The 13,822-nt window shown below is 35.8% G+C and overlaps 1 pseudogene; it reads right to left on the reverse strand.

Moving 5' to 3' along the window:
• Nucleotides 1–1,043: 1,043 nt before the first annotated feature.
• LOC104404094 overlaps nucleotides 1,044–13,822 on the reverse strand; it is a 19,164-nt pseudogene continuing 6,385 nt past the window's right edge.

The raw sequence follows: 13,822 nt of genomic DNA on the forward strand, positions 1-13,822 counted from the left end.
CAGCAGCCCACTCTTTTTATCCAGAAGTGTTGCCAGCTCAGACAGCATCCCAATGGTTGCAGGAGAGCACTTAGGACCTGCATGAGGAACACTAACCCAGGCAGAACCTGTGTCACTTCCTCAAACTTCAGATTGGACTTCCAGAAAACTATTTAAATACCTATATTATGCCTCACATTATGATACTATTGTTTACATTACAACTGTATTTGTATTTGGACAGCTGTATTTCTGAGACGAAACCACCCTGAGTAATTTTGTTGATAATGGTGAAGAAGTAAAGGCATTCAAATATTTTTTAGTCATGGAAAGATTTCTAATATTTTTTTTTCCACTCTAATTCTGTTTCTAGAAATAGATCTATGAAATCCTGATTACACCACTTAATAGCCTCTATTTCAAAATTCAAGTGGCACTCAAGAAATTTGAAGATTCTAAAACAATTGATTTTGAATTTGGGAAGAGTCAAGGTAATGTCAAGAAGTAACAAAGCCCCCAAATAAGTGATTTTTGCTGTAAATTTTCAAGCATAGCACTGGACCTGTTTGCTTATGTATTAATTTTGGTTTAAGTTTTATGAAATCGGAATATCCAAGTAGGATAAATAACAAGACACAGGGCTCAAAGACTAGTCTCTCTCTGTGACTCAAAGGATTCTATATAGCAGCACCAGTTGAATTTTAAATACTTTCCCTGCAAGATTTTTGTTAGCGCCTCACAGCATCAGGTGTCTGGATACAAAAGGTTAACAACCTGACTACGTCCGTAGTGAGTCCTTTTCCATGTTCAACCAGTGAAAATTTCCTGAGGCTTTATACCCATGTGCAACAATCTTTGCTGCTGCTATCAAAAGATAGACTTTCAAAGAGAAGTGGGCCAGGCTTGACTGGCACCTGACACTGGCAAATGCACCACCGTTTATCTGTAGGCAAGTCACTCCCAAGACAGACATCTTTGCTCACTATTTAATTAGATTTCCTTTAAATCTTTGTTGGTAGTTTAATGGGACAAAACAAGGTCAGAAAGAGAAAAGGCAGCAAGCTCTAAGTGTAAGATGATCCTCTGTTCCATCTCTGCAAAAGATATAAGAACATCATGTCTTCAGAATACAAATTTTATTTGAACAGTGTGTAATAGCAAGGAAAACATTCATCAAAATACTGTATTATTAAAACCAGCTTAGATGGATTTTAAATTGACCAGTCATTAAAAGCTACTGAAACCCACCTGATCAGCCATGAATTCTGAGAGGTTAACTGTGACAGCTTGGCAGAACTTAATACTGGGACTCAAATAAATGCACAGCTGAATAGAAAAGGCAGAGTTATAAAAGCCCAATATAATTTGCTGATGCAACCATACATAGTGGTCCGTTTCCTCAATCTTTAGACTTTATAAAGTTGCTCAAGACCACCTTGTCTTGCCTAGCAGAGTACCAGACTCCAGTTCACACCGTGTAAGGGAGAGAAGTTCCTGTGACTTGACCCATTGATTCTGTTCGAAGGCCTGAGCTTCAATCTCGATCATTTTTTCTTGCTTGTTCAAATTTCTCTCAGGATCAAGAGCTCACTTTAAGATCCTTGGCCTAAGCTAGGGGGCCCAGGGAGTAACCTGCTCTCTCTGCAGCCTGCTGTTCCTGAAAGGGGTGTTGTAAGATCTGCTGTAGGAGATAACCCCAACAGCAATTAAAATCGGTAAGTTCTTATGCAAAATATTTTCCTGCAAACATGAAAAGTTTCTTCTATTTCATATTATGCACCCTCCTGGCTCCAGAAACTATTACATGAGTTAATTACTATTATTAATGCAACTATTAATATAGTTGCTACTATTTATAAGTAATACTACTAATAATTTTGTTAGTATTGTTAATAGCAATTGGTATTGGTACAGTGTTGTTCACAGTGTAGTATAAGTTCAAAAAGTAAATGCAACAACACTTTTCATTAACAATTATCCCAATTATTAATAAATATGTCAGGAAAGAACAAAATAATTTTACCTCTGAGAAATCATTCAAGTTAGCTTTTTGCACTGCTGATTCTGCCATTCAATTCCTAATTATGTCTAGGATTAAGAGCTGAAACCAAAAGTATATCAGGTTAAATTTAGTTAGACATATTCAACAAAAGGAAACACAGTCATTGAAACATGTCATTGAAATCTTTTAAGAAGGTTTAATTTGCAGATCAAGGAAAAAAATGCATAAAAAGGAAAAGGAATTAATCTACTTATTTTGATGAGCTGTTAAAGGAAACTATTTAAACTTGCACAATCAGTAGTGCCAAAGTACCAAAGATTAGAGTAATACAGTACATTGCACTGATACACAAAGGATTTCCTATGATGAACACCTGCAGACTTTGCAAATGTGATGAGTTTACCATGGCTTTGGTTCCTGCCACATTGTTGGAAAGCATATTTCAATGTCGTCAATACCTTCCTGGAGACCGTAAAAATGAGTATTACATTAATTAATTTGAATAGGAATTATTAAGTTATTAAAGTGTATGTACTTAGATATTCCTTCTTCTGTATCATGTATCAAAACTTTAGCCATAAAAGCCTCTAATGTTTATTTTAGCTGTATTTTCTAGAAACTACTTTTTCAACTTTCCTTTTAATTTCTCAGTGGGGGAGGTTCCCCAGATTTTTCCATAACTGTTTGCTGTATCTTTTTGGAAACACTGATGACCACTGTACTGTGTCTCCCACATGTTCCAGGCTGATAGTGCCTAATTAGTGTTAGGGAGATCATAGGGACATTGAAAATGAAACTGCTGAATTAGTAAACCAGGCTACATGTTACAGGATGGCAACTAACAACTCATAAAAGGCATTCTGTCAAACTCTATGCCAAAGCTGATTCTCATAAGCACACATGGCTTTTATTATCAATTTTTTAGCAGATAACGTCAGACAACTGCAATTAAAGCCTAGCATTCTACTTCAGAAAGTTTTCCCTTTAATGAACAAAACAGTATTACTGATTAACTGTAACAAACATTTCAAGCTCACATTGCAAGTCTTAATTTGACATGGGTCTGCATATTTTGCCAAATTCAGTAGCTGATTATTATGAGGAGATGAATTAGTGGTACCGGAGACATTTCACCCATGGACTTGAAACCAAAAGTCTGTTATTTTTGGATATACACAAACTTCATCTGTTCTTTCCCTTTCCATTTGTGTCTCAGTAGGTTTAATATGCATAAATGTTAGTTTTATACATGTGTCTCTTTAAAAAAAATCATATATATTTATAAAATATTCTTATAAATGCCTTTATAGCATATTTGAAAGATATAAGAGAAAACAGAATATTCATCAAAATCACCATCCCAAATTTCCCTCTACTCAATTAGTAGATAAAATTCCTCTAATCAATTAGTTATTATGTGACTAATAAATTATATTAGGAGGAAGATGATCAGAAACAATATTTGAATAAAAAGATTAAACTTAATCTCTTTCCATTTCCCAATGCACTGTATTCTTGCCTCTTCTTGTACTGCCTCCTCAGCTTGCAAACATAACTTGTTTATCCTAGCTGACTACCAAGACAATTGATGTCTTTGAGAACAGCTCTGACTGGCTCCTCCTAAGGTTCTGTGGTTAGACAATCACAGGACTTTATTCATATTTAATAGCTCCCCGTACAGAATTAGTCCCTAGCACGGTGAACAGACTTCTCTGTAATAAGCACTGCTTCTAAAAAGCACCGCTTCTAAAAAGCACCATTTAACCAGCCAACAAACTAGAATTTACTGAAGCCATGTAATCAGTGAAACAACACTTGCATGATTATTTTATGTATCACAACACAAGTAAATTCTTTATGTTTGAAACAGAATGGTAGCCATTTTAAACCACCAGATTTGACACACAGCAGCATTACACAAAGAGTCTTTATGTTATTTAGAAAAGTAATGGACAAAAAAATGTCACTCTGTGCTCAACATGCTGGACTCTGGCTGCTCATGTTCCTGCCAGAAAGGACAAGGTGAAGCGCTCTTACAAAATCAGAACATGGGCTGAAACCAGAAGCACCTCAGGTGGCGCTTCCACTCCCTCCTTTATAAAAGCTGGCCAGGTAATAGAACGTTCCACCACAACATCCAGGTGCTGACTTCCACGAGAAAGACGACGGAGGTGCAATCCACCCAGATACAGGCATTCTTCATGTTCACATTAGCACTGTTCTGTATGTACTCACAGATATTAAGCAAAAGTCAATGAATACAACTAGCTACTTGGAAGCCTGATTGTCTCTACATAGTGTAACTGCTGAAAAATAGTGTTTTCCCACTTGGCAAAATAATTTGCTCTGGCCAAGTTTTTGATTTCATCCGGTAAATGGGTTTTCGATAGCCAAGTGTGGTAACAATATAAAAAGAATATTTAAAAGGTAGAGAAGTTAACAAGTGACTCATACAAAAAAATCATAATTCACATTAAACCTATGACTCATACTAGCAGGAGAATATTTGGCCCAGAAATACATTCTTAACAATTGCAAATTGACAAGTTTCACAGTGGCATTAAAAATACCTAATTAAAACAAGTGACAAGATAATTATGAAAGAGTAAGACAAGGCAGATAAGAAAAGGACAAGCAGAAGACATTTTGTGCCCTTACGAGGATTTTGTAATCTGGTCTATAGTTTTTTTTACATGTTTCTTTTGTAAAGAAATACAATTATAGACTTGTATTGGGATTTGGATTGTCAAAACTTTTTGATCAACTTCTAAGGAACTAAGTTTAGGCAGTACAAGATAAAGTGCTACTAAGAACTAAAAAGTAAATGAAGAGAGAGAAAAAAATGATAATAAGTGCTCAGCTTCAATGCCTCAAGGTAATGCACTTTGAGGAGTGAGATACTTTACTATGCTTAGTAACGATATAGGAAAGGTGATGAATAATGAGATGTAATGGCAATGTATTCAAGGTCCGTCAATACTAAAGACAGCAATACAAAATCTAGTGGGACTTACCAACCCCTATAAAAGTCTAAAGAGCCATGACAGTTTTGTCTTTAACATGCAATGCTGTATAAAAATGCACAGTTGACTGAGTTAAGCCAGCTTTCTGCTGCAAATTGTACTGACAAGAGACAGCTGTTACAAGTAAATACGTAAATGAAAAAACTCCAAAACAACCAAACAACAAAAACCAAAACAATTTTAAAGAGACCACAAGGGGCATCAAAGAGATCTATTTAAATATATGATGTAAAAGAGAACAACAGCAAGAAAAGAACTCCATAAAAAACTTTGACCACACTGTGTTATGGAGCAGCTAGCAAAAATATAACAAGATTTGTTGATTTTTAAAAGGAAAAATAAATTTCAAATAAAACAATAAGAAATTAACATCAGTAGCCTGTTACAAATTTCTTCAGCTCTGCTGTGTGAATATAGAGTGATGACCAATTATATGGAAGAAAACATAACTAGCATAACCATGAATCTTTGCATATCAAGTCTGGACCGCTACCAAAACTGAGACCACTAGAACAACTGTGATCCTGAAGACAAAACCTTTTCCTTGTTTTGTCTGTCCTCTGTACTACAAGATCCTCTGAGGTGCATGTGGAAAAACATGATGCTGATTTACGGAAGACTATCCCCAAATTAGGATCCTTTCTGATTTGGAATAAAACCTCAGAGTCTCATGATCTTCTCTCAAAGCAGATTCAAAAACCACAGAAAAATATGAAGTGTGTTTAGACAGCTTTCAGCATCAGATTTTAGCTATGGAAAATAGCCAAGAGCCTCAGAGTCCCACAGCTGAAACTTCTTAACCCTACCAAAACCGAATACTAAACCAAACATCCTTCTTGGTAACTGTTTTCATATTAACTTTCTGAAAATACAAGTAAAATTGTAAGAAATATCTAACAAAAGAGCACAGCCAATTCCACTAGAAATGAGAATAAAAGACCCTGCAAAGCACTGCAATGTTGAAGCTTACAATATTTCTCGTGCAGAATTTGATCAGATCCTGCATTTCCTTCATTCCCATTTGGCCACAGATTTTCAGTTGCTCATTGTATTTTACAGGCAAATTTCATGATTTTACCACAGCTTACTGCAGATCCAAAAAAAAAAAACAAAAAAAAAACCCCCAAAACCCAAACAAACTCCTTCATTGGACTGGTATTTTAACAAAAATTGTTAACCAAATAAATCTCATCAGTTGCTCAATGAAGGACAAAAAGTACAGACCACTCCTCCCATGTCATTTTTATGTATATCCATGTGTCAAAGCAGAACTACAACAGTAATTAGTCTGAAATCTAGCACAGCCTAGAACCATAAAGACAAAAAAGGCATATGAAATCATGTTTGGGCCAGTTTACCAGATCTGCTAAAGATTTTGGAAAATCACTGCAGATTAACATTGCCTACTTTGGCAAATACACATCTGGTGTTATTTTTACATTTAAAACCACATCAGGCTTACCAATTTAATCTCAAGAGGCACATAGTAACCCATTCTGAAAATACCTTGCGTTTACCCAGATCTCAGAGAGCCCAGGACTCCTGAAGAGAAAGAAGCAGTTAATGGTGGGTAATTAGAATTTTGTTCCTGTTAAGCAAAACCCAAAGTAAGCAAACAAATGTCCTGGTTTAACCCCAGCCGGCAACTAAGTACCACACAGCCGCTTCCTCACTCCCCCTGGTGGGACAGGGGAAGAATGAGATGATAAGAGGAGAAAACTGGGAAGAATAGAGACAGTAGGAAAGGAAAAAAGGCGAGGAGACAGAACTTGAAAAAGCCAGACAGAGAGAAACTAGAGCTTGGGGTTACAGCCTGCAGTGTTGGACAACAACCACAAACGAGGCTTCCCTGGCTGACTACACTGAGCTAACAGCTGCTTCATATTGCTTGGTTGAGAGAAAGTAGCCAAAGCTTACAGACAAAACATGAACTTCAGAGAAAGAACAGATTAGAAAGACATGGACATAGATAAAAGGAAGGTAAACAGCAAATATACAAGAAAAAAAATGGGCAAAAGTTAAGTAAGGGAAATTAAAAGCAAGAACAAATCAAAGTTTTGATCACATCTGTGGGTTTTTTTAGACAAGTATAATGAAAACCACATTTGAGTATAAAAATGAGTTAATATTACAGTCGTGACTAAGAGCTGGGGGTCTGGCAGGTGCATTACAGGGGAGTGTAGGAGTCACGCATTAGTTCAAAGCTGTGCAGAGCTAAGCTGCTTTAGGAGGAATTTCAGAATATTTCCAGTTAATACTAAATGTAAGGATTCCTACAGTATTCCCATAGGATTCTATCATTTTTAGGTCAATTTTGGTGCACAGCTTCCAAAAATGTAAGTGATCAACAAACCAATATGAGAACTTACTCTGCTACTAGCAAAGTACTAACGTGAATAACCAGATGGTGAAATTACTTCCATATTTTTAAAAAAATCTTTAAAAAAATTAAAACTTTATACCAGCATAAAATTGTACCTGCTTTACCACGTCAGCTTTGGGACTCAGAACTTGTGGGCTAAATAATAGTATTATGGGGGGGAAGGGGGGGAGGTCCTACTTTTCTTTCCAGAGCAGGTTCTTACAAGCTTTCTTTTCAGAATTTCTCTGCACTTTTATCTACTGATATTTGCCTATCATCAAAGTCCAGTTTGACCATTTCAGTTATATTTCCACCTCTAAAGATTGCACTACATCTGCACTACAGAGTTAGCAGCAACATGGGATGGGAGAGCAGGCTGAGCTGAGCACAATAACAGAATGTATTCTTATGCTTCAAGTTACATTTAGAACCCATCTTCTGCCCAAGGAAGGGCAGAGACCACTATGGGCTGAGATTCTAGCAGTTTATGACAAGATGGAGTCTCACTTATCATTAGATACCAAGACAAGCAGATGGGCCTGAGAGCAGAGGTTTAGGCCACGCGGTAAACCTATGCTAGGAATAGTTTGATTGACCCAAGGTAGAAACTTTCCTAATGAGCCCTGTTCTACTTCACTTGTGTCTTACGAAATACTATCAGAAGGTATTCTTAGGCAACACACACACACACACAAAACAAACAAAAAAAAAATAAATAAAGGAGGGGTTCTTCCTAGCAGACCCATCTTCAATGTGAAATCACATTCCCACCTGTGTATGAATATTTATGACTACTCATATTGGACCTGTACCAGATGTGGAAAATCTGACTTCAGCCCTCTTTGTTAACGTATCTATCTTTCATTATTGTATCTTTCATTAGCACTCTTCATTAATGTGTTCTTCGTTACCAGACACAGGCTTAACATGCTGTGGTAGAACGACACAGATGCATTGATCTCCCTGTCTCTTAATAATGCTACAATGACACGTTTCCCAGACAAATCATGGCTTGAGAAATCCTCTATCATATCAGGGTTATGTCCAACTTGACTTACTCATTTTATATTAAGCATTCCTAAAATTGGGTGCCTGTATTAATACCTCGGGAATATGGAGCTCCTTTAACTGGTCTTCCAGTAATTTCACTGAGCCGTCTAAATGTCATTTCAATGACATTTATATTGAAAAGTCATTTCAATGTGAAATCAGCCTTTGTATCTTCCATAAGCTAGTGAAATAAAGATATTTCTATCAGTGGTTTTGAAATATGTGGTATCAGTTTAGATGTTTGCCAACAAAATTAGCAAAGCAAACTCACTTCTAGGAGAAAGCAATCAAATAGTTATCGTCCTCATTCTCCCCAAGAAGACCCAATTTTGTTTTGAATAGTTCTGTGAAGCTGAAAAATATTAACTAAGGAAATTGTTACATAATATTATATTATTGTGACAAGGAGGTTTGAGTTCTGGAACTGCATATGGATATAATAGTGCTCAACACACCACTCCAATAGCTGGGAAGCTCAGCAAAAACAAAAGCTATGTCAGATCTATGGAACTAAAATATTACTATGGGTACAATCCTACTGTACACTAAACAATTAAAACTTCTTCTGGCTGGTATCTCACAAATGTTACTCTGAACCTACTGGGATCTGTAAAGGGAAAATGACAGAGGGGAAACATTTTGACAGGCTTCAAATACATAAATAGCTGCTGCTAAAAAATCAAAAATCCTTTTCATACTGAGTAAGATGTCCTGAGTTCAAACTGCACAATTGAAGCTTTACAACAGGATATTAAAATACTACCTCAATACTTCAGAGGATGCATGGTCTTTATCAGAAAGCATCTGAAAGAACAAGCTGGACAAACTTAGAACAGAAAACTGCAGGCAAAGGACCTAGCTTAGTGAAAGGAGAATGGTCCACCTTCCAGTCATATTTTGCTATTATTGATGACCAATGAAAACCTTTCTCCCCTTGCTCCAACCTTACTCTGCCAATAATTATTTCAGAATCAATTTCCACTTAGAAAAGAAGATTTTAAAGGCTAATCCCTTTCTTTCCTATGCATATGGTGATTAGATGGTCTCCTATCTCACTAGTTCTTTTGAGCATTAAGATATTTTAAGGATTACTTACAGCTGCTTTTGCCTGGGATCCAATAAAGGTTTTAAAGCTTGTAACAGCTTGCTCAGATTAAGCAACCCAACATTTGCCTGGTTTCCTATTTTATACCTCCTTTCATCATCAGATGTGTTTGGAACAAAATCTGTTTCAAACATTACTTTTCCACAAGAGAGTAATTACAATAAACAATCAGTGTTAAAATATTAAAGTGTATCCATTGTTATATTTACATAGCAAACTAATAAAAGCCCTAAAGTTACTAAATATTTAAAATCAGATCACAAAGTTACTTATTTACAGAGAATTAACTCAAGATCTATTATTTGCAAATATAAGTATACTTAAGTATATATATATAAATATACTCCCCCAGCCTGCAGCAGGGGGGACTAAACAAGTGGCTGGGGGGGTCTTAATTCTGGTGAGTTCTTAATTGCCAGCTGGGGTCAACCCACCATATAAAGATCTAAAATCAGAAAAGCCCTGTGGTTTTGTTTGGTTGGGTTTTTTTGTCTGTTTTTCAAATACAATAGAAACAATATAACATTTATTCTCCAGAGATTTCCTTAATTTGAGGCTGCAATCTCACAAAACCAGATAGCAAGATAACAACTGGTTCTGCAGATTGCTCAGATGCAACCTATAAATAATAATCACATAATATGCATTTATGTATATACTGGACCTGTATCTATCAATCCCAGACTGACTGAATTCATACTTTCAAAGAAACATTGCTATGACTGTGTAGGTCTGATCTGTTTTCATCCATCATACAACTGCTGTGACTATAAAGCTAGAGCATGATCCATGCAGTTATTGTATTACATTTTTCCTTCAGGTTGTTTACAGCAACAGAGTTTTTAATTTTCTAGGTTTCTGTTGTAGTATCTATTCAATTGATGAAGTTCAACTGGAAACATTCTTATGAAAATGGGTTCAGTAGTGATATTTCATTAAAAACACTTTTTGCGCTTGAATTGCAACCTGTATCATGGCCTCTGATATTTTTTTTCCTCAAAAACTCTAAACATCTCTTAAAACTCCTAATAATGTTAGGAGTTTTTACGCACACAGAAACTACATAAAGAATTTATTTTAAGTAAAAAAATATATTTAAAACCAGGTGCTACACTCACTTGGGTCATACAAATCCATAAATCCAAATGGACCGTAATTTGTTGTTATGGATAATAAACTGAAGTTACCTGTATTGCACACCCCTACAATTAAGCAACAAGAAGAAAGAGAAGTTAAAATTCCACCCGAATCCTGTGGTGGCTAGAAAATCTGCTGTGAAATAGATTCTCTGACTCTGCAGAACTTTGGAGCAGTTACGTTTCAGAAATCAGAGTCTGGAAAATCAAGTTGTCTCTCTCACTCTTAACCTGGCACGCATTTTAAGCATGAAAAACTGTTCACTGCATTATCTTGCATCTGGTTTCTATACCTAGATGGCACTGTTTCCTTTTCCTTTCAGTGCTGCACAGTATTGAAACAGCATCTTACAAATCGGTCATTAGTTGATTCCTTACAAGTTCGCTGTGTGCTGTATTAGCAAGACAATGCTACGTTATTATTCATAATATAAATCTGAAGCAAGGGTGGTCAGCACTGTATCCTATACACTATAAAAGGACATGTTTTTAATAGATACATCAAATTCAGAGCAATTAAACTTACATATGACATCAACACATGGTCTTTGTACATCAGACTATTCCAACTATTTTGAGAACTATTGCTCCTATGTTCTTGCTTCTGTCAGAAACAGTCATGATTTGAAGGATCAGAATGTACTCCAGCTATAAAAGAAACTTTCTATATTAATGCGTAACAGATACTGCTGTAGGCGAAGACATCAGAACTGAAGAACAAAGTGACAAATAAAAGCCATCTTTAAGTATACGACCATAAAAAGTCAATCCTGTAAAGCCAGTGCCATCAGCTACAGCTTATCATGTGCAAACCCCAAAGACATCCACAATACAATCAGATTTGCAGTCTCTAATACGACTGTAGAGAAAAATTCCTAAAACTCAAATTAATCTTTTACGTCAAGTCCTCAGAATCAAAAATATGGAATACAATAAATATCATAAACATTTGACACACTTTAAAAATATGTCATACATTCTGTTTTTAAATGTATATCTGTCTGTCAGGACCTTTCATTCACATTCTAAATTATCTGACTGCACAACAGCCTTATCCAGAAAAGATTATATGTGGTTAAATAAGTACATACAGATGCCCAAAAAGCAAATAAAAAGTAACAAAAAGAAATACATATACCAGAGTATATACTCTATATATATACACCAGACTACATACTGTATATATATATACACATATACAATACATATACATACCAGAGTATATACTATATATATCAAATTTATATTAGCAAAAGAAAATTTGTCACTTTATGACCACTGTTCACTTAAAATCTGAGCAGAAGGGGGGGGGAAGGGGAGACCAAACAAAAAAACAACGATAATGGAAGCTTCCCAATAAACATTTCCCCAATGAAAAGTGGTGAAAAATGTGCATATTTGAAAGAAAAAAATTTAAAGAATCAGTTTTACTGAAAAGAATTAACAAACTTACTTCAAAACTTACTAGCAAAGCTTACTTCAAATTTTAAAACCTTCTAAAACTTGAAACTTTGAAAAGCCTTGTATAATTTTTCTTCACATGCTTGCACAAAATAACTTTTTTTTAAAGACTTACATCTTTGCAGATCTAAAGCTTTAAAGAGAAGCTGCTGGCATTTAGTACATTTAGGCGCTCCCTGGAGAACCCTCCTGTGGTCAGAGCCAGACAGGGCCACTGGCACAGGAAGCTGTAAGCACCATCTACATGTGGTATAGAGCAGCCTGGGCACGACTGGACCTGGGCAAAGCCTGTGTGGCTGCGCACACAAACATCTTAGATTTTATCTTCTAATCAGGTTGTTGGAGCAGATCACTGAATTCTCCTCAAACTGTGATGATTTTATCAGAGTATCTAGCAACTAACCTTCAAAAGGTTGTCCAACCTACTATCTCTGGATTTTAGCTGGTTGCTCCAAGACATCCTCTTTCAGGAGGACTTCCTCAGAGGATGAAGCACAGTCATACTAGCCTTAGCCTGCTCTTCCTGAGGCACCCTCCAAAACAGGCAGAAAGGAGTTGTCTGCAACTGATCTTTACATGCTTTCTAAATCCAATGGGTTACAACTACTTTAACCCAAAAAAACCCAACCAAAGCAAAATTTAAAATCTGTTCTTTAATTCGGTCTTTGAGTTTTATAACCAAAATCTGCTGTGAGATAAAAAACAAAGACAGCCTAGAGAGATGCTGGAATTTAAACTGAATTATCAGTTACTGCAACGTACAACTGCTGCTCATTTTTAAGCACCCCAGAACAATTTGTATTGCTCCTGAGGAGAAACGACCAACTTTTAAATATTTACAGTAGACCAAAAATTTGCCATGCTAATTGCTTGACACACATACTTCTCTGGTTCTGAATGTTTCTGGAGAGAATACTTTATACAACATACTTACGCTAGTGATTTATTTCATAGTTCTGTTAATTCAGCTTCACAGACAACTATGAGAACTGTAGGAACTTATGCTTTAAATTTGCAAATCTTTCCAAAACAAACAACTCCCCCACTAGTGCTTAGTTACCAGAAGTATTTCAGCTGTAAGACTTTTCTCACTTTGTAAGATCCAGGCTTAGGTGGTTTTACCCTTATAAGGTAAGATCTTTTGTATGCTTGCATAAAAACAGCAGGTTATCTTTCTAAATTATGCAATCTTCCTTTCTAAGTAATTTTTGTTTAAATTCCAACTGTATATATGCATTCTAATATATATTTGATTGTTAAGAAAAATAATAGAGTTACTTTGAAGATTAAATCCAACCTTTTTAAGTCCAGTTCCCCAGAATGAGCTAAGATTTCTAAGGACCCTATACAAAACCATGATTTGGCAAGACATAGCACTATTTCACCTTAAATATAGACACATGTGTTTAAATGTAAACAGAGTATGAGCAAAATAAAACAGTTCCACAGTAAAAGCTGTCATCTGTTGTTTCTATAGCTGCAGAATTTATATATGCATAGTCAAACTGGTATCCTTGTAAGTATGCTTAATGCGTAACAGATGAATATGTATAGTATCACATTACTACACATAATTTTAATGATAAAGCTTAATTTGCTATACCAGCAGATACAGACAAAATCCCAGTACTGCATTAATACTACAGTTACTCCAAAGATGCTAGCAACAAAGAAAGAACCAACATAAACAGATTTTTTCCCTAC

Source organism: Nestor notabilis, unplaced genomic scaffold (assembly GCF_000696875.1).
Source record: "Nestor notabilis isolate BGI_N333 unplaced genomic scaffold, ASM69687v1 scaffold2234, whole genome shotgun sequence".
In the NCBI taxonomy this organism is placed as follows: Eukaryota; Metazoa; Chordata; class Aves; order Psittaciformes; family Psittacidae; genus Nestor; species Nestor notabilis.